The 23,047-nt window shown below is 35.4% G+C and overlaps 1 protein-coding gene across 1 annotated transcript in view; it reads left to right on the forward strand.

The window, feature by feature from the left end:
* LOC129754733 (cyclic nucleotide-gated cation channel alpha-3) overlaps positions 1-23,047 on the forward strand; it is a 708,907-nt gene that overhangs the window by 168,490 nt on the left and 517,370 nt on the right. Inside the window, exon 3 of the mRNA XM_055750948.1 lies at positions 17,831-18,830. The gene's annotated coding sequence lies outside the window, so the exon portion shown is untranslated. The remainder of the gene's footprint in view (positions 1-17,830; positions 18,831-23,047) is intronic.

Raw genomic sequence — 23,047 nt, forward strand, 5'->3', positions numbered from 1 at the left:
TAGGTTTAGTTTAAGTGTTACTTTTATGGTCTTTTGGTGATAATTTTTGGATATTGAAAGAAAACGGTGATTTTCCATGAGAAAGCGCGTATAGTAAAAATGGCTAAAACCCTATCAAACGGTTCAATTTGAAGAAAAAAAAAGAACATGGGAACAGTGCGAGGACTTAAAAAATGCATGAAGGCAAAATTTCATTTGTTTTTTAGGCCAAAAAAAATTGCGAAATTTTTATTATTTTTACCCCTAAATGTATGCAGCAACATAGTCCATCTTTTGATTATAAATGTTTTTGAAAAAAAAACGTTGAAAAACTCAGTATAGTCCTAAAAAAAATTACTGTTATAAACAATTATGCTTTGTGTGCTAAATGGCACCATAAAAATAATTTTATATATAATTTAAAAATAATGTTTTATACTCCTCACCTCAGTAAGTGTTTTAAAACTTTACTGTATTACGAAAAAGCAACCCCTTCCAAAATATTCAAAAATAAATGAAAAAAGCTATCAAAGTTCCTCAGTTTACGGTATGTGGTAAAAATGCTTCTTAAAAATTTCTACCCGCTCATTTTCAACACCTGTAATTTTCTTCTAATCTTCTTCTATCTTTAATATTCAAATCTTGAAATGTTCTCACTATGAGAACATAACATTCACCGATAAGGCGGTAAAAATTAAATTCAAAAAACCATTTAAAAAATGGGAACAATGATGAATCGAAGCAATCGATAGATTATAACATTTTTTAAATAAAAGGTTTTGCAAATTTCTTTCTATTCAAAACGAATTGTTTAAACTCGTGTTTTTCGTTCCGGATTGAATAAAGTTGAAATTTTTTTATGAGATCTTAAAATTTAAGTTGAAATAAAAGAAAGTTGAGTTTCAAAAGCTCAAGACATCAGAATCACAATTCCTTATTTTTTTTAGAATTAATTTAAGATTTAGGAATAAAATTTTGACCGCAATTCACAATGTGTAGTGAATTTAAGAATTGAAGAAAACTTCACGATATTTTCGAATCATTGTTTAGAAAAATATATCAGAATAATTCTAAATTATCAAAATTCTAAAAGCAATTCTGAATTCATTGCAATGATAATCAAAAACTTATCACAAATATTTACATTTGCGAACGTGAAGTTGCACATGAGAATCTATAAAATTTGATGGCATCGAGCTGATATGAAGAAGTTTAGATTATTGAAAGATTTTCATTTATAAAATAACCTTAATGACCTAATAAGTCGATAAGTTTTCGACTCCTTGGTATACAAAAAAGAAAATGATCTTTGAATCCACTTTTATTTGCAGGGTAAATGATTGATTCGCAGATTGAATTCCGAAACAAGTTTATTTAAAAAATGGGTTAATTTCTTCTCTTATTTGGATTTTTTTCAAAATACCTCTGATTAAGTTCAATTAAATTAATTTGGAGAAGGGGCAGTGTGCAGGACCCCCCTCCACACTATTTCAAAATTAATTTTTTTTAACTAGTTGTTTTTATCGGCAGATTTTCGAAAACTTGTAAACTTAGGTTTCGCCTTTGTCACATGGTTTATTAGAGTTAGAGCTCCTTTCAAATCTTATTCTTATAATCGTTCTTATACGTCCTGATTCTAGATTCTACTGTAATAGTATCGTTTGCATTCGCACTGTATAAATGTCGTAATAAGTGTTTCAATCTGTTTGTTTTGTTTAGTAAATATATCGCTTTTTGCTTTTAGTCTGAGATTGGAACTTATTTTAAAAATTTATAATAGAAGACTTGCTGTTGATAATAGAAGACTTGCTCATTGCTATTTATTGACATTTAGGTGCTTATAAACTCATCGAAGCTTCAGATCATAAGGGCAAAATTAAGCAAAATACGTCAAAATTTAAAGAAATAGTCTAAAATTTAAGCTCAATGCGAACAAAGGGTTAATGCCAAAAATCTCTACTTATTTAGATAGGCTAAGTGCCATTTTATCAATAAAAAGATCTTCTATTCGCCCTCATTGTAGCACGTGTTGGTTAGAGCACTCTTTGGTCGTTGTATTCTCCTGATTCTGGTAGTTTTGAGTAATATTTCTAAGATCCTTTCCACAATCCATGTCCCCATTTCCCAAACAATGTTTCCGTATTCTAGTCTATCATGTAATAAATGAATTTGAATTTTATAGCTTGAAATTAAATGACATACTTTCATTCTTTACCCAAAGTGGAAAGAACTCCAATGCTCAAAAATCTCTATGTGCAAAGACTTTATGCCACATATAGTATGTTGAATTGATTTCTCAATTCAAGAACTCTAAAGGGGAGTTTTAGAATTCTCTAGATGTTTCCTGATTTCTGGATTCATCATACCACTTTTCTGAAACCTGAACTTTGAGTATATCTACTTCTTGATGCAGGCTACAAAATATTAGAATGAATACGGCTACCATAAGTATAACATTCGTAACGCCTAACGCTCCTCAAATATTTCACTGACAGAACATTTGTCCCATCTATCCCACAACACCACCAGGAAGATGATAGAGAGAGAAATGAGAAGAGCTGGAACCGGAAAATTTGCTCCCATCTTTTCTCGCGAGCACTGTCAATGTGATCAGGACGGAAGTGGAGAGCGATTTTCCAACTTTTATCCGTATCTCATCGTGAGGAAATGGAAGAGACAGAAACCTGGGAGAAATTTATAGTGGTGGTCGGGAGCTGGAAGATGTCAGCCAGTTTTTTCACGATTTTCTACTCCAGGCGTCTCAGGGATCTCGGTAGCCAATAGTTACCAAGCCAGCCAGCCAGCCAGCTAGCTAGCTAGATACCTAACTAGTTGACTCTTGAACGTGTGCCATCTTCGTCGTCGCGACGCGTTCCTCTTCGTTCGCTGTGTGGCATTCCTCTGGCTGGAGTGCGTGATAGTATAGTAGGGAAAAAACACACTTTTCACCCGCGCGCGCCCTTCGTTCGTTCTTTTTTTTTGTCGTTCGGCTGTGCTCCCGGTGTGTCGTCCTCGTGTCTTTTGTCTTTGGTTTACCATTAGTGTGATACAGTGCCCTCCAATGGGAGAACTATTCTTCTACAGAGGACGAACCAACTAGCTAGACGATGCGAAATGCGGTGAAGATCGGAAGAAAATCGTCGTCCTGCCGCGAAGTCGAGTAGTGTGTCTTGTCTTATTCCTGCTGCTCTGGAAAGCGATTGAAACTATGCACGTTTTTAAAGTTGTGGGGACTTTAGGATGATGGCTTTATGGTGTTACGTGAGATGAAAATTCATTTCTTCCAGGCTGCTTTGTGTGTGCGATGCGGTGTTGTCTGACTGGGTGAATGTCGAATGGAGACGCCTGGTGGATTGTTGCTCTTCACATCGCCGCTGATGCTGCTGCTTGGGATGGATTATGTAGACTATGAAAAGGTTAATGCTGCAGGGAAAATCATGTTCTGTGCTCGGCGGTTATGAAAATAAGATGAAATTAAATAATTCTTGAATGAGATGAAACAAGTGCTGACGATAAAACATTCCAACTCGGGGACACTGGTATTTCAAATAAACTTTTTCCAGGGAGCAGATAGAGCCAAACTGTCTTCTACAAAAATGTAGCCAACGATTTTTAAGGCAACTTTACCCAAGACACCATATGCATATGACGTTTCGTAAGCGAGTTATGGCTTTTTTTAACTTAAAAATGTTAGAATGTGTCGAAACAAACAGTATTCTGGCTCTATACTTTGTAAATAAATTCTTTAAAGAAAAATGTCTCCTAAGCATTTGCATGAAATGAAAATTCGCACATTTTTCTCGCAACGCGCAAAATTGAATCTGGAGACATAAGTTATAAGGGATTTTTTTGCGGAAACTTGTATTTTTTTAAAACTTTTATATCTCGGATTGGTGCAAACCAGAAAATTATATTCTGACGGCATTGTTTAGTTCAACTCAAGAAAAAAAACAAAATTTGTTAATTTTCAATACAAATTCACACATTAAGGGAAAGAGAACATCCCCATTTCTGGTTGTATTTTCATCGTTTTGTTATTGTCTAAGTTCATTGCAATGATTATACAAGCTTTTAAGCACATTTGGTCGAATTAAAAAAAAAATGAAAATTACTAAATTTTTTTATCATGTTTGAAATTTTTATTTTTTCCAATTTGACTCAAAGCGAAAAAATGTGCTAAATTGCATATTTAAGTATTTCAATCGACTCACATAATAGAAAAAAAAAATGAAAATTTGACGTTTGAACGAGAAATGAGGATGTTCTCATTGGCAGGGTGTTTAAATGTCTAAAATTGTATTGAGAATTATCAAACTTTTGATATTTTCCCTCGAGTTCAAAATATAACCTATCTCCCATAATTTTGCAATCGATTATTGGATATTTGAACTAAAAAATGCCGTCAGAAACATTTTTTTTGTTTGCACCATTCTAAGGCGTTTCAATGAAATTAAAAAAAAACCTTGAAAAAACAGTATTTTAAATCTGAAACGTTGTAGGTAAGACAAAACAATTTTCAGTCTTCGAAACAAAGTTGAAAAACGTTAAGATCTACAATCGTTTAGTACATTATGATGTGGTTTGAAATTGCTGAAGCGCTGTAGAAAGCATTTAGTGTAATATATTAACGATTTTCAAAAAAAAAATTATCGAATTGCGCAAATTTCGCACCATCAGTCAATGTGGCTGTTATTTTTGGTGTTAAAAGGAATGATTACCATATAAAACTAGCGTGGAACTCGGTGGAACTCGATGCAGTTTTAAGATTAAGTATCTTGTATTTTGTTCGCAAATCTCACTTTTTTTAGACACTTTATTAGTTTCTTAGTTTCTTTGATGCAATTAACTTGCAGAATTTGAGAATAAGAAAAAATTGGATGATTTAACCGGTTTTCCGTTTTAAATTTTTCAATAAAATCTGCTCTAGTACATCATTATATAAATGATATCTGCACCAACACGTGAAAGTGATTTAACTCCGAAAGTAAAGTAGCTTTTAGCTTTCAGTAGCTCGTAGCAGGCCAATTTTTGCTCTATTTAACGAAGAAAACACTTTTGAGATAATGAGTTTTCCATCGACTTTTGCTCACTTCAGATCGATATGTAACAAGTAGAAAACTGTTCAAATTGATCAACGACGTGAATGATGATATAAATTTTCTCCCTCAATGTTGAAAAAAGAGTACAAAACAATTTTTTTTAACTAGAGAAAAAATACATATTTAAACAAAAAACTAAATTTTTAATTTTGAAATTGCATCGAGTTCCACCGAGTTCTACGCTAGTTTTATATGGTAATGATTCCTCTTAACACCAAAAATAAAATCCACATTGGCTGATGGTGCGAAAATTTGCGCAATTCGATAAACTTTTCTTTAAAAATCGTTAATATATTACACTAAACGCTTTCTACAGCGCTTCAGCAATTTCAAACCACATCATAATGTACTAAACGATTGTAGATCTTAACTTTTTGCAATTTTGTTTTGAAGACTGAAAATTGCTTTGTCTTACCTACAACATTTCAGATTTAAAAATCTGTTTTTCAAGGTTTTTTTTTAAATTTCATTGAAACTCCTTAGAATGAAATTATAGAACTTTGATGTGTTCAGCTAAGTTATATATTTTTCTAGATAAACAACTTTGTAGAAAATATCAAAGCTCTAAAATGCTTAACAAAAAAGTTAGCATTTTTATCTTGCTATTGGTGGACCGCTTGGCTCTATATTTTATTTAAAATTATGCGCCTTGTAAAATTATGCTACGTTGTCGAAGACATCAAAAGTCTATCTTTTCATTTCTGGGCGCTATTAATTTAGTTCCGCTAGATTGATGTTCTGTACCAGTGTGCAATGATATTTTCGGTAAGTCATTGATTAGTTTTTCAAAACGATGTTTCTTATTCTGAACTAGAAATTGGCTTCAAAATAGTTTTTGAGCTGTCTAAAGACAAGTTTAAGATGGATTTTTTGATGATGATGATGCATGATCTAAAAAAGTAAAATTCAACAGTTTTTAAAAATTTGGAAAAATATGATTCAGTACAAATATGTTTGACACTACTGCAGAAAGTTAAAAAAAAACTTGATTACATTTAACAAATTTGTTGAAACCTGCAAAACGATTAGTTTTATGTTTTAAAACATATTTAAAAATTCAATAAGGTGTAAAACTTCCTTAAAAATTCGTTGAACTAGGAAAAGTAAACGACTATAACTTTTTTCGAAAAAAATCAAAATTATTTGAAGTCTTGAGGAAAGTTGAAAATTGATTTCAAACTTTTATTTTTAAATGTTACGTTTCTGCGTAAAAACTTTTATTTAAAAATGTAATGTTTTTGTTTTAAAGTTTCGTAAAAAAGTGAAAAATTTCTTAAATTATTTTGACCTTTTTTCAAAAGTTATTTCAATTACAAAAGCTTATCGAAAAATTGCATATTTAGATTCAGGGCACTCAAATAAGTCAAAATTACTTTTTCAACTCATTGCACCTCGAAAAAAGGAAATTTTGAGGTCTTTGATAATTTATGAAAACCATTTGAAATGCGATGTTGTGCATTGGAAAGAGCAAGGAAAAATTATTAATTAAGGCTGAAATGGGTTTCTTGCAGATTATTTCATACCAGCATTAGGTTGGTAATAACATAAACGATTTTTTATAAATCTCATTGTTTTGTTATTACAATTGCAACTGTTACACATGAAAATCTTTTAGCACAGGCCCATTTATCAGGTCAAGGAAATTTTAATTATATTCGGAACCAAGTATTACATTTCTTATCCATTTTAGTAATACAGAAGAGGATATTAAATTTTATATTTGTAACACGTGTTAATTTTGAAGTTAAAATGGTTCTTTTCAAACTTTGTGCTTGTTTAGTTACACATCTTAATGAAAACCCATTCTAATGTTTTGGAAATGTCAAGTTTAGAGTTAAGTACAAAAGGTGAATGTCATATAGTGTCGTAAAACAAAGTGTCTTTAACCTAGGGTGATTTAAGACTAAATTCCGCCAAAGGCGAGTCAAATTTCTGGCTTGCTCGTGAACACACCTTTAAAGATCGAGCTATTTCTCAGTACTACGGTGAAAATTTGCCCATGAGGGGCGTTAATATGCTAAGATACCTTCAAAACCTTTGTTTATTTTTTGATTTGGAAGAACTATTAAAAAAAAATCAAAATCTTCTATTGCAAGCTATTAAAGGAATCTACACTAAAATAACTTCGCTTGAGCTTTTATTTTTAGAAATGGAACGGTGATAACGGAATAATTAACAAAATTTGGAAAAAAAAATCCAAATTTTATCAATTAAAACGAACAAATATTAAAAAAAAATGCTTTTAAAAATTTCAGCCAAAATCGTAGAATAATGATTTTTTTTTAATTTTGTGCATAATTTTGGTTTGAAAAAAATATAATTCTTCACTGGCGTTTTGTTTATTTTGAATCAATCTTGAAAAGTCAATCAAAAAGATTGTGAAAAGATAGCGAACCTAAAGAATTAGCTCTATGAAGAAGATGATTCGGAAATGTTACTCAAAAGAAAAAAACAGAATTCAAAAATGGAATTAGGTACAAAAACTTCATAAGCATAATCTATTATTATTTAAAATAAAAATAAAAACAATAAATGCACATTTTATTATTTTAAAAACATTGTTGAAATCGTATTAATTCAAAAGTATTTAAACTTGCATTTTTAAATGTGAAAAAAAACATTCATAAAAATTTTTATTTTTTTTTCACACCTCAAATTAATATTTATTTCCCAAAACTCTATCCAATAAAATTCTTGAATTTTTTACATACTAAAATAATGGCATTCAATAACTAGATTTAATAGCAGATCAAATATTGTTATAAATTGATAGAGTAAACTTTCTGCGTGTCAGTGAGTGTTTCTTTAAACAATTTTGAGGAAGACGATTTTATCATTATTCTTTTTTTGAGACAGACCATAATCGTTTACTAAGATCAGTGCTTTCTTGATTAAAACTTTAATTGTACCACTATAGGAGGCGGAATAGCTGCGCTGCTGCCAACTGTGAACTTTATGATTTTGGGTGAAAAAAAAGTAAACAAACAAACAGAATTTTTTTCAATTTCAATAGGTATAATTTTTCATTTATCTGAGAATTTAACTTTACGTTTTGTATACCATCGGTTTCCTTGTATTTTGGTTGAAGTTTTTGCTTTCAGTTGAAAATAAAAACGTGTACCTAGCACATATAAAATCCGGGAAGAAAATCAAAAAAAAAAAAAATGAAGACTTAAAAAGTAAGTGTTTTGCTGATCAAATTTTTTAATTCAAAAAAAGATGAAAATAGTTGGAATAATGATGATAGAGTAGATGAAGAGTCAAATTATATGTGCGTTAATGTTTTTATACTAATATTTTCGTATCTTTCGCAAAAATAGCTGTGTAAACAAACATCCAAATCGTCTTGAAAGAGCAAAATTTACTGGATTACGAACCATGAGATGACCTCAAATGTTCTCTTTTTCTTAGAAGCGAGTTCATTTGGGAAACTCCAAATTGGCCCAGCTTCTTAATTGATGGAATTTGGTGCTAGGGAGCGATCAATTCCAAACGACCAGGTTTAAGAATTTTACTCAACGACCATCGTTCACCTCCTTCGGTAAAAGCCACAACATTTGGGGTCCAATGTTGCCGTTTCGATGTGTTCACACAGCAAAAAATAATGTAACGATGGCCGATGTAATTTGAGCGGATGTTAGCCACAATATGGAATATTATGATCTTTTATTGTGATACTACTCAACTGTCCGTTTATTACATCCAATCGATGTACACAATTTTAAACATGTCTGTTTATGTAATATCACATCGTCAATGTAATCACATCGAAGCAGCTCATAACTGTTAACAAAATAGTTTTCATATCAAAAACTCCGGAAGGGTTTTTGAGGCTCAGAGGCAACCGATCTACTCGTAAGATACATCGATTTGTTTCTTATTTTTAAGCATATCCAGTGATACTAACTGATTTTCATATTTAATGATTCCAGGAAAATTATTCTAAAGAAAAAAAAGTACAAAAAGTGTGGAAAGAAATTTTTAAAACATATTGGAGGGTTAGTCCTATTATGATTATTTTTCCATACCCGCTATCATGGGATTCACCTTTTTTTTTATTTTTTTAAGGCCCAACGCAATATCCCGAGGATCTCTCCATGCCTAACATGCCGATCCGAGGCCAATATCAAGATCCAGCGTCGGAAGAGACAATTATTTTGTTCCGAGTCTATAGCTAGACTTTGTAGTGATCGCCTAGGAATGGCCAATAACTGAAAACCATGAAACGTATCCAAAGGATAACAGACGCGTTTTATAGCGCTCTTAAGCAAAAATTGTGTATTCAATTGAAAATCCTGTTATTGAACTTCCGGAAAAATATTTAGCTGTTGTGAAACATAACTTTGGCTATGAAGAGTTAGGTGTTGGCAATTGGATGAATATAGATCTGAACAAATCAAATTTGCAGTTGAATCTCCCAGTCTCCCCCTCTGAAATGTCCCAGTAAAATATGACCAGATTCCTAAAGAGTATCATTTATTTTGGAGAATTGTGATTTTTCAATAAATATTTCGTTATTTTGATTATCGCATTTTTTTTTTCTAAAGCAAAGTGTTCGAACGAAACTTGCTAATTGTAGAGTTATCCACGTTTCTGAAAGATTTACGACAATTTACAAAAATAATATTGCCTTTGAAGTGCATCAACATTTTCCCATGTTTGTCTACTACGATATATATTTTAGTGTAATTTTGTTACATCTTATCGAGGTCATAGGTTTTACATCAAAACGATGTTATATTAGGTAGCATTTGGCAGCTTGCTCCTGAAACAACGAAATGTTCTTAGTTTAAAGGATATTTTTAAGGCAATAGTAAATTTAGAAATTTTTTACTTAGACATTTATATAAATTCGTTCTTTGCGCAGATTTTGGTAGTGAAAATTTCCCAAAATCTGTTGTTCCAAATGTGATATTACTATTTTGATTGCATTTTTGAAACCTCGAAAATATCACCATTTTTAACAAGCGATTAATGGTTGATAAACACGAAAATCGAGTATCAAAATAACAGATATAAAAAAAAACATTATTGAAAACTGTATTGTACTTTCTGTTCAATCCAAAACACACTCAATATTGTCCAAAAAATCCCAAAAAAAAATCACTTTTTAGGAAAACTTTGTTTACGTTTTACTTCACCCACATTCGCTGTCAGAATTTGTGCTTCCATCGCCTATTGTACGATCTTCAGGAAAACATCAATCTTCATGAATGATTCAAAACAACAGATCTTGATAAAATGAAAGCTTGAAGATTGATCTCTGATTGATCAATCATTTCTGTTTTTCTTCTAATTTTCAGAACTGGTATTGACCAGATGCAAAACAGATGGTTCTGTTTGAAATAAGATCGGTATTTGAAATTGGATCTAATAACTCCAGCTCACAGAAGAAAAAATAAAATCATGAAATACTTTTACATTTTTCTTATCTTTATTCAAACTAAAATGTTAGAAAAAGGCTACAAATTTTGGAAAAAAAACTCCAAGAGAAAAGCACAAGAAAAGATTTTTCAAATCAAAAAAGCAAAAAAAAAATTGTTTGCAGAATAAAGTTTCAGAATCTGAATTTCAATAAGAACAGACCAGACATTAGAATCATATGTATTTCAAATATCTACAGGTTGAATATCATAATTATGATAAGAATTTCAATATGAGCCCTTAAAACTTATTACAGATGAAAAGAGTTGAAAAAACATAAAAAATACAGAATTTTTTTTTTTATACAAACCTTCATTTTTTATTTTATTGAAACATTAAACAGTGTTAATATTTTCCGAATATGCGTTACTATTTCGTCATACAACTCATAATATCAGAGTCTGTTAATTCCACCTTTTGTCTCTAAATCGTCATTTTTTGTCGATTTCAAAGGTTTCAATCTTCGGATTAGCCGCCTGAAACTGTCTCAACAAGGGATTTTCCTCTTCAAATGCCCAACTGGTCACGTACCGTTACCCAAGTTAAGCCAAAAGTTGGCCAAAGGCTGTTGGCTGCCGATGCTGATTTTATTGGCGAAACAGCTTTTGGAACTATTTTACGATGCTGCTGGTTTGCGAAAATGACTGAACGAAGGAACAATCGGTTGACTAACCTGATTGTTGTCCGCTGCTGCAGTTTTAAGGGATTTCTTTGTCAACCGTTAAAATTTTCATCCCCATTGCAATTTTCTGAGCGTGGCGGGGGAGCTACTTGTGGTGCAAAAGTTTTCGACTGTCTACGTGGAATAGCAGAGGCGTTTCTGAGATGCCAGAAACCAGTAGATATATATTTGTATATCTTTTGTTATTTTATAATGATCAAACAACGATGTTGATTCTTAATGTGAAACAGCTGATCTTTCAAATTTGGCTGATTTCTCATTTATAATATTTCAAATCTCATCTTCATAACACATTACTTACAACACATTACTCATAATTCAGAACAAATTACTCATAACTCATAACTCATAACACATTACTCATAATTCAGAACTAAAAGCTCATAACTAATAACTCATAACTCATAACTCATAACTCATAACCCATAACCAAGAGGAAGAATGACCGAGATGGTTGAAATCCTCTATAAATAAACAAAATAGAATAGAATAGAATAACCCATAACTCATAACCCATAACTCATAACACATAACTCTTAACTCATAACTCATAACACATAACTCATAACTCATAACTCATAACTCATAACTCATAACTCATAACTCATAACTCATAACTCATAACTCATAACTCATAACTCATAACTCATAACTCATAACTCATAACTCATAACTCATAACTCATAACTCATAACTCATAACTCATAACTCATAACTCATAACTCATAACTCATAACTCATAACTCATAACTCATAACTCATAACTCATAACTCATAACTCATAACTCATAACTCATAACTCATAACTCATAACACATAACTGATGACTCATAGCTCATAACTCATAACTTATAACTCATAACTCATAACTCTTAACTCATAACTCATAACTCAATAGGGCATTTTAGAACCGCACCCAGGATACCGAAGCAGATGCAACGCTGCTTCAACTGCTGGGATTTTGGTCATCTATCCCGAAGCTGCAACGGACCCGACCGGTCACGATGCTGTCGAAGATGCGGTGATGAGGGACACTTCTCTCGAGAATGCAAAAAACAGCCGAAATGTATGCTATGCAAGCAGGAGGATGGAAATGTCCACGAAACTGGTGGCTTGGACTGTCCGGTATATATAAAGGCAAAGGCAAGCCAGTAAAACTGGAAATAACCCAGCTAAAGCTCAACCATAGCGAGATTGCACAGCTTCTGCTGGAGCAAACGGTAGGCGAAAAGAAGTGTGATGTGGCACTTTTATCAGAACCATACAGAATCCCGTCTGGAAACGGTAATTGGGCAGCGGACAGGTCTGGCTCAGCTGCTGTCTACGCCACGGGACGTTTTCCTATCCAGAAGATAGTGGTAGATTCTCGGGACGGATTCGTGATTGCCAAAATTAACGGCATCTTTTTCTGTAGCTGCTACGCTCCACCAAGATGGACGATCGTGGAGTTCAACACAATGTTGGACGAACTCACGCACGAACTGACAGGAAAGGTCCCTGTTGTAATAGGAGGAGACTTCAACGTCTGGGCGGTAAACTGGGGTAGTAGGTGCAACAACCCTAGGGGCCACAGTCTACTAGAGTCCTTCGCAAGACTGGAAGTTGGGCTGTGCAACACTGGATCCATCAGCACCTATCGCAAGCATGGATTACCAGACAGAACATCAGTGATCGATATCACCTTTGCGAGTCCATCATTAAAAACTGATATGAATTGGAGAGTGTGTGACGATTATACCCACAGTGATCACCAGGCGATACGCTATAGCGTAGGAAACCGAAATCCGGTGGCAGTAAGGCAGCTGCCAGTGCACGAGCGGAGATGGAAGACTAAAGTGTTCGACAAGGAAGTGTGCACCGAAGCTGTATACATGCAGGACTCATCCCAGGTCCATAATGCTGAGCAGCTGACGAAAATGATGGTAGCGGTGTGCGACATGACCATGCCCAGAAGAAATACACCGAAGGGGTGGCGACGACCGGCTTACTGGTGGACTTCAGAAATAGCTGAGCTTCGTACTAGCTGTCTAAAAGCGAGACGACGAGCTCAACGGGCGAGAAATGAAGCCGACAGAGAAACGAGAGGTGCCGTTTACCGAGCAGCCAGGGTGTCACTTAAGCGAGCTATTAAAACAAGCGAAGAAAACTGCTACAGAGCGTTATGCCAGAGCGTAGATGATAACCCATGGGGCCAATCCTATAGAGTTGCACTGGCGAGATTCGGTGGCCCAAGGTCGCCGACCGAAAAGTGTCCGGAAAAACTGAGAGAGATCGTTGCACATCTTTTCCCGCAGCATGGCCCGACGCAGTGGCCACTTACCCCGTACGACGCGGGTGCCCACGACATCGAGCCAGTAACGAACGAAGAACTCGTGGCTATCGCTAAGAAACTTGCGGTGAATAAGGCCCCTGGTCCGGACGGAATCCCAAATGCAGTGCTGAAGGTGGCGGTACAGACCATTCCGGATACCTTCAGAGTGGTGCTACAAAAGTGTCTCGACGAGGGATCTTTCCCCAATTCGTGGAAAACGGCGAAGTTGGTGCTACTACCGAAACCCGGGAAACCCCCAGGGCATCCATCATCATATAGACCCATTTGTCTGCTGGACACCCTTGGTAAGCTACTGGAGAGGATAATATTAAACAGACTTATTATCTACACAGAAGGCGGAAGTGGACTGTCGGACAGACAGTTCGGTTTTCGGAAAGGGAGATCTACGGTGGACGCCATCCGTATGGTGACAGAGTACGCGAAGCGCGCATATAAAAAGAAGCGAACAGGTGTTCGTCACTGCGCCATTGTGACGATCGACGTTAAGAATGCCTTCAACAATGCCAGCTGGGAAGCGATTGCCAAAGCGCTTCACATGATGCTTGTTCCCAATACTCTCTGCAGGATAATAGGAAGCTTCTTCGAAAATCGAATCCTGACGTACGAAACCGAAACTGGGATACGATCTACTGCCCTAACAGCGGGCGTTCCACAGGGTTCCATACTCGGTCCTGTGCTTTGGAATGCCATGTATAATGAGGTGTTAACGCTGAAACTACCAGCAGGCGTGCAGATAGTCGGATTTGCTGACGATATCGTGCTCATGATTACCGGCGAAACAATCGAGGAGGTAGAAGACCTTGCAACGGTGTCCGTAGAAAGGGTTGGCATCTGGATGGAGGGAGTTAAGCTTCAGATAGCTCACCATAAAACTGAAGTTCTGCTCGTGACCAATAAAAGAGTTGTTCCGCACATGGAGATTACTGTTGGAGGGCACACGACATCTTCGAAACAGCAGCTGAAATACCTTGGAGTAATGGTCGACCATTGCTTAAGTTTTGGTGCGCATGTCAAATACTGTTGCGAAAGTGCATCGAAAGTCATAGATTCATTGGCCTGGATTATGCCGAACTGCCATGGTCCAAAGAGTAGCAAGAGACGTCTCCTTGCGAGCGTAGCACTGTCGAAACTACGATACGGAGGAGCGGCCTGGAGCTCCGCGATAGAGGTAGAGCGCAACAGATCCAAATTACGGAGCACACATCGGTTGATAGCCATGCAAGTTTCCTGTGCGTACAGGACCATATCAGCAGATGCAGCTTTTGTCATCGCGGGCATGGTTCCCATCGACATAACTCTGGCGGAGGATATGGAATGCTAGAAAAAAAGGGCTGTTAGAGGAGTGCGTAATATTCAACGAGCAGCGTCAATGCTCAAGTGGCAGGAGCAATGGGACGCATCGAACAACGCAAGATGGACGCATAGGCTAATCCCGAGACTTTCAGACTGGGTAAATCGGAAGTATGGAGAGGTCAACTTCTACCTGACGCAGTTCCTTTCGGGTCATGGGTGCTTTAAGCAATACCTTCATCGGTTTAAGCTTATCAGCTCGCCTTATTGCCCGGAATGCGTAGAGACGGAGGAATCGGCAGAACATGCTATCTTTGTCTGCCCCAGGTTCAATTCAAGGCGTCAACAACTTCAAAATTTGAACGCGGAAAACATAGTGAGTGAAATGTGTCGCGACGAACAGTCATGGCGTGCTATAGTCGACGAAATCTCGCAAATCATGCGTGATCTGATAAGGATCAGGAAAGATGATGAACGGAGAGAGCGAGATAGTCAACCAAATTTGACAAGCTAATGAAAGGTCTTGGGCCTCGTATGACACTTCAATTCAAAAGCAACGCGATCTTAGGGCGCGGTATAACCCTAATCTGGACTCATACGTGTGGTGGGACTTAAAAGGTCTCACGTACTCAGCTACGATCTTTCCTGCAGCAAAAGGAAGCGGAGATACCATTCGGGGTGGTCGTGTCGGGATTCTAGCTTGGTAGTTTCTCAATCGGCCATGCCTTGGTGGTTAGAAATCCTGCGGAAGTGGTTACTGTGACGGGCGCGAGTTACTTTGAAAGCGTTACCTAACCGGCACGCGTTTCGAGGTCCCCGGGATAGTGGATGCTGTGACGGGCGTGAGTTATTATGAAAGCGTTACCTAACCGGCACACGTTTCGGGGTCTTCCGTACCAGTCTGAAGTTGACGATAGAGGAAAAGGAGAAGGAGGAAGAAGGATAAAGCAGAACGATGATCAAGGAGAAATTGAGGAAAAATTGAGAAAGAGGAAAAGGGTGAGATGTATAAGTGCATGAGCACAGCCTACCCCTTGATGTAGTATCATAGGGTGAAACCAAGGGGCACATCTGGCACACGAAGCCCAAGGTGGTTTTAGTGGGACGAACCCACACACGACAGCAAACACCCGGCTGTTATGGTTTGAAGTCAAATTTCCATCTTGTTAAAAAAAAAAAAATAACTCATAACTCATAACTCATAAATCATAACTCATAAATCATAACTCATTACTCATACACCATAACTCATAACTTATAACTCATAACTCATAACTTATAACTCATAACACATAACTGATAACTCATAACTCATAACTTATAGCTCATAACCATAACTCATGTTCTACTTCTTAAAACTTATAAAATCAAGCCAAATTAAAAAAAAATTATGCTAATATTATGTTTAACGGTAGTTTTAAATAACTTGATATTTAATTAAAAAATTAAAAAGTGACAAAAAATTGCTCAATTTTGGCAACAAAAAATTTACGGCCTAGTTGCCAAAAAACGAACGGGGTCTTAAATTTGTTGGAACAGCCTACCTTTGGCAACTAAGCACGCTAATTCGCTAACCACCTTCAAGGCCGCACTGAACCGAGTCAACTAGAGAGAAACTATACCAATATTTTATTAACATTCCAAAAGTTTATTTTATGAAAGTGTTTTCCTTAACCTGAATTAATAGTTCATTGTAACTGATAGGCTACGTTTAAGTTAATAAATTTCAAATTACAAATTACAAATTATTAACTCATCTGCCAGACTGTCAGTCAGTCTGTCAGTCTGTCAGTCAGTCTGTCAGTCAGTCTGTCAGTCAGTCTGTCAGTCAGTCTGTCAGTCAGTCTGTCAGTCAGTCTGTCAGTCAGTCTGTCAGTCAGTCTGTCAGTCAGTCTGTCAGTCAGTCTGTCAGTCAGTCTGTCAGTCAGTCTGTCAGTCAGTCTGTCAGTCAGTCTGTCAGTCAGTCTGTCAGTCAGTCTGTCAGTCAGTCTGTCAGTCAGTCTGTCAGTCAGTCTGTCAGTCAGTCTGTCAGTCATTCTGTCAGTCAGTCTGTCAGTCAGTCTGTCAGTCAGTCTGTCAGTCAGTCTGTCAGTCAGTCTGTCAGTCAGTCTGTCAGTCAGTCTGTCAGTCAGTCTGTCAGTCAGTCTGTCAGTCAGTCTGTCAGTCAGTCTGTCAGTCAGTCTGTCAGTCAGTCTGTCAGTCAGTCTGTCAGTCAGTCTGTCAGTCAGTCTGTCAGTCAGTCTGTCAGTCAGTCTGTCAGTCAGTCTGTCAGTCAGTCTGTCAGTCAGTCTGTCAGTCAGTCTGTCAGTCAGTCTGTCAGTCAGTCTGTCAGTCAGTCTGTCAGTCAGTCTGTCAGTCAGTCTATCAGTCAGTCTGTCAGTCAGTCTGTCAGTCAGTCTGTTAGTCAGTCTGTCAGTCAGTCTGTCAGTCAGTCTGTCAGTCAGTCTGTCAGTCAGTCTGTCAGTCAGTCTGTCAGTCAGTCTGTCAGTCAGTCTGTCAGTCAGTCTGTCAGTCAGTCTGTCAGTCAGTCTGTCAGTCAGTCTGTCAGTCAGTCTGTCAGTCAGTCTGTCAGTCAGTCTGTCAGTCAGTCTGTCAGTCAGTCTGTCAGTCAGTCAGTCAGTTTGTTGTCAGCCTGCGAGTGAGTCGACAGTCAGTCAGGCTGTCATCTTTCAACATCGAATTTTCTCTAAAGAGAAGAACCTCGATACGCCACTGAGCCAGGGATCAACTCAGATGCTTTCTCTTGGCCTATCAGCAGTTAGGTCAGCATCGACAGTAGCGGTGGGGCTTTGGTGATAAATCTTTGACCAGTTTTGGTCAGATGGATGTAGGGTTGGGGCGGTTGAGTTGTGGTATCGAGGGATGTTTCTCGGGAAAAGTTGTGTGTGTGCTATTTCGGGGAAAACGTGATCGACTTTGGTGCTGCAGAAAGCATCTGTACCTTCCTCTCTTTAGAAGAACAAGTTCGAAATCTTTGCCAGACTGCAGTTCAATAATGCCATAAATCTTTAAATCTATTTTCAGTGTCACAACCGAACGTCGGAGGGCGAAAAATCATCGGATTCATGTGGACGCCAAGAGTAATGCGAAGAAAATTGTCCATCTTTGACTTAGTCCCCCGCATTGCTTTGCTTCGTTGTAGTAAGGCGCCATCCATCTGGACGGATTGGATCTTTGTGAGGTTTAAGCTGGGTTTAAATTGTGAAGCACAGAAAATTTTACGGTTAGTTCAATGAGCCGCGAAATGCCGATTGCTGTTGCATAACACGACCATACTCTAGGAGGAAAATTGGAACAACCTAAAAAAAAATAAACGTTAATTGTGTAACTGGAAAATGAACAATGGAAACAAGAGCGAGGGAATCTTCCATAAGATGAACCCTTATTGAAGCGCTAGGCGAGTGAAATTGGTGAAAAGTTCAAAAAGAAGTCAAGAAATAATTAAAAGGAGAGCGACGCATGACGGTGTTAAAAAATTCAGTCTAATTTAGTGAACTGATAATTAAAAGAAAATTACCGAGTGCTATAGGTATACTACAAAGTGCGCAGCAAGGCGAAGAAAAAAAAGAAGCATAAAAAAGGATCACAGAATTTTCTACAACTAGCAGTAGAGCAACGCTGAAGTGAGTGGTGGTGTAAAAAAGAGCAGTAAAAAGTTTTGTGCAAATTATAAGGGTGGCAAAAGGAAGGAAAGCTCCAAGTTTGGTGGTCTACTTTTACTACTTTTTTTTGGTGAAATTCTCTTCATTGCTCAGAGAGGGTTGTATTTGGTGAAGAATTTTGAAAAGTGCAAAGAAGAAGAAAAAAATATCAATACAAAGTGGTGGCATTTTTCTTACCTATCTTGATACTGATGTTGAGCTGTTCAGCTGATGGTGATGGTGTGGGAAAAATTTTCCTGTCCTGCGGTAGTGTCCAAGTGTTGAAACTCTTGCCCGGCAACGATGTGCTATTGCTTCTATTTGTGCAGCATCACTTCTCTGGGAGCAGCACTCGTCAATAGGAGCAAGGACTTTTTTGAGAGGTGAGTAGCTACTAGAACTAGTGAAAATTTCCCTATGGCGTTAAAGTTGAGTGGAACCTATTTGACTGATGCGGAAGAACCGCAACTTGTTATCAGCTACCCGGTCATTTCGCAAAATTGCATTCTGATGTTGGTTTGAGTCGCTTGACCGATTATTTTTTGAATGGAAAGCGACTTCGTCAATGGTATTTAGAGGGGTTTTTTTCAATAGAGCTATTTTATATCCTTATTTTAATTATTTATAAAAGAAGCAAAAAGGTTAGTAAAATATCATAGAAAAACTAAGGCGACTTCAAGTAACAAAAGATAACAAACTAAATTTTATTCAAATTAGCTCAAGTCAATTCCCTAAATGATCTCATTTGCTACTCAAAGTAGTTTCTAAATTGTTATAAAATCTATCAAACGCAAAAATTCAATGTTACCAAAATTTCCTTTTTATTCTTATTTCTCAATGATTCTGTTTTAAAAAGTATTTTCAATAATAAAACACAATTAGATACTCAACACTTAAAAACACACAGATAATCAACCCGGAATACTCGGAAACTGAATGTACCTTAAAATATTCCTCGGCAACAAATTAATTTTCATAATTTAGATATTTTTAAATCAAGTTTAAAGTGCACTCAATTTATCTTACATAAACCAACCTAAATGAATCATCAAGTTGAGTATCAATAATTCAGGGCCGTAGGAAGAACCGACTCTTGGGGGGGGGGGGGGGGGGGGTTTGGTGACTGACTTTTACCTAAGATTTTTTGCCCAACAATGCAAGAAAACAAAAAAAAATTTAAAAAAACATATGTTTGTAGCTATATGGTTATTTATTTTTAAGTTCTTGAAAGTTTTCGTATGAAATTGTAACTTGAGAAAATTGGTCTTAAACCTTAAAGGTGAGCTAAATTCGCTTTCATCGATGGTTAGAATCTTTGAATTGTTTAAGAGTCTGGTAGATCAAATTTAGTTGATTTCGGCATAAAATTACCTTTTTTTAGGAGAATCTTTCATTTATAAAAAAAAACTTTTTCTATACTCAAATCAAACAAGCCTAATCTTCCAAACTATTTTTCAAATTCATAGATTTTAACCTTTGATGAAAATAAATCAAATTTTCAAAAAAAAAAAAGTAAGCGATAGAAATCATCAGATTTTCCGATCAAATTTTCTTGATGCAAACTTGATCCAAATCAATGATTTTAGTATAAAATTTGGCTTTAAAATAATCTGCAATACATTGCGGACTCACTACGAGATATATCGTTTTTTCGCTTGCCGCATAATTCAAATGTTAAAAAATTAAAAACGAAACCTCATTCTACGAACTGTAACACAACACAGTATTATATTAATTGGTTTCTGAAACATAAAATGACAAATTTTGGTGTCTTTAATGTGTTTATAATGTTGAACAATACACTGGTAAGGTATAGAATTTATTGCAAATATTTTTAGGCGAAGATTTTTCTTTTACTGTAATTATTTTTCATTAAGAATCAATTCCATAATGAAAATCTTGTAGATGATTTTTTTTAATTTGGGCTTTGAACTCAAATTCTTTCTTTTATTTATGATTTTCAGCTGTATTGTGTTTACAAACTAGAGAAAGTAAAGAAAATTGATATCTGCAAATTTAAATTGACAAGCAATCTTATCACATTAAGGACCGCAAAGAAATCTTTGACGAGAAACACCGATATTCGGCAATCAGTATCTCAGAAACCTCTGAACTAAGTTTTACAAATTAAGCACTTTTAAGAAACGGCAAACGTTGTGTTCAATTTAGTCCAATAAAGTTTAACACTTGAATTCAGTTAATTCGAGCTATACTTCGAAGTGTAGCACAGTGTAGCAAGTGAAAAAACGATATTTTTCGTTTGGTTCGCAATATGTTATGTTTATGATCTCTTCCTTTACTCAACAATTTATGTAGATTATAAAATTCATTTACATTCCAAACCTTTTTCTGTATTTTGAATCTGCATTCTGAATCTGAATTCTGAATCTGATTTCAAAAATTGCGCTCGGAATTTGTATCCGAATTTCCATACGATTTCTGAAATTTACAAAAAATACGAATTCCGAATCTTATTCCAGATTAGAATTTTATGAGCCAAGTTATTCATGAATCAATTATTTAAATTGTTAAGTTCAGGTTTAATCTAAATTTACAATTTAAATTATTTATTTTCAATCTGCATTGTGAATCAGAATTAAAATATGAATTAACATAGATCTGAATCTTACTTTTAAATTTTGGATAGCCATTTTGAGGCTTTTTTTTTAATTTTGTGTTTAAACTATGTTCAAGAATTTCGAATTTGAATATCAAACGAAATTTCTCTTTTTTCATATTCGGAAAACTATTATCAAAATATTGAAAATGCATATCATCTCAAAAAATATGATTCAAATTTGATATGAAATCTAAAACCAAATTTGAACAAGGATTTCAAAGCAGCTTTTCATTTCTAATTTCTTATGATAATTCGAGCTGAAAATCAACAATCCTGAACTAGATACGGAATCCAAAATTCGAAAAACTTAACGATAAATACACTTTTGGTTATGGGAATTATGGAATCAGAAAATACGAAAAGGGTATGATTTAATTCAATATTCAATATTCAGATCTGAATTTCAATGAAAATGTGAGAAAATTTTGTAAAAGTGTAGCAGAATTTTGGACTTGGGTTGGGGTTTTTGCATTAGTTTTGAGTCTAGAATGTTACTGTTGATTACCTTTACACTATAATCAAAATTTGGTTCGTTTTAAATTTAAAATTTTGAGTGTAGAGTAGAATCTCTCGCATACTGTTTTGGATCCTCATAGGGGGGGTTTAACCTAGGGTTGCCATCCGTCCCGCCAATGCGGGACATGTCCCGCTTTTTTGTTGAATGTCCCGCCGTCCCGCTTTTTCCTCAAAATGTCCCGTTTTTATTTTTCAAGGAAATCTTTTACAAAATCCACTGACTCACACTGGAATAATCCAAACTTTATTAACAATTTCAATTCAGTAGTTCGTCACAAAAAATCTTTCGAATACGAATTTTTTCTCAAAATAAGCAACACAATACATAATTTTTTTCGAATACTTCTTTTTTCTCAGAATACGCATTAATTTTTCAGATTTTACATAAGACAATACTCAGTAGCCCTGAAGTTACAATAAAATTCTAATTCAGTTAAACGTTCTTGGATCACGTTCAACCAATACAATTCTAAAAAATTTTGGTAGGTATGAAGAAAACATCGTTTGGGTTGCTTCCAAATTATCAAAGTTTTCAATCTATCGACAGAATCTTAGTTAAATCGCTTTTTATGCACCACCATTTTCGACTCAATTGTCCAATTATACATTTTCTGACGGAAGTTTTCTTGAGTTTCAAACTATTAAAACAAATTTGAAATTCATTTGTACTTCTCTCAAATAATGTGTAAATTTGCGAGAACCGTGTTAAAATAACCACGTTTATGGCAAAAATCGTGTAAATAGAAATCATGTAAAAAGAAATTAATCCACGTTAAAAAACCTTAGTGTACTTTCTATGAATAACTTTTGCTGATGATATACGTACAAGTTTTGCAATACAATCAAGCTTTTTTCAAAAGTTTCTTTAATGTCCCGCTTTTTTCGGCTGTGTCCCGCTTTTTAGTCGTGAAATGTCCCGCTTTTTTCTGAAAGTATCTGGTAAGCCTAGTTTAACCCCCAAACCCCCCCCCCCCCCCCCTGTTCCTACGTCCATGCAATGATTATAACCGTTTTTTTATGAATATTTATTCACTGTTCTTGAAAACGTTATTTGAATGTCACGTGGAATATTCATCAAAGTATAATATATGTATGTTATTTTAGCATTCTTTTCAGAAAAGAACTAAGGTTTAGGAACGAATTATGAATTCATGATTATTAGGAAGGGCTATCTTCAAAGTAAATCAAAATAGGATATGAGCTATAATTTCATTTTCAAATCAAAGAATTTCAATCAAGGTATAGTTTTAAAATTTTGTTGAAAATTAAATGTTCAACGAAGTCTAAAATTAAATGTGAAGTTATCCATCTGAAAAGGATTCGAATTTTCATTGGATGCAATATGTAAAAATGAGTATTATTTTTAAAATTCAGATTACTAATCATGACTAATCAAAACTGAGTACATTTCGCGCGTTGCATTTGAGACGACAACTTGCGGAAAAAAATGCATTCTTTGAACCG

This window comes from Uranotaenia lowii, chromosome 3 (genome assembly GCF_029784155.1).
Source record: "Uranotaenia lowii strain MFRU-FL chromosome 3, ASM2978415v1, whole genome shotgun sequence".
In the NCBI taxonomy this organism is placed as follows: Eukaryota; Metazoa; Arthropoda; class Insecta; order Diptera; family Culicidae; genus Uranotaenia; species Uranotaenia lowii.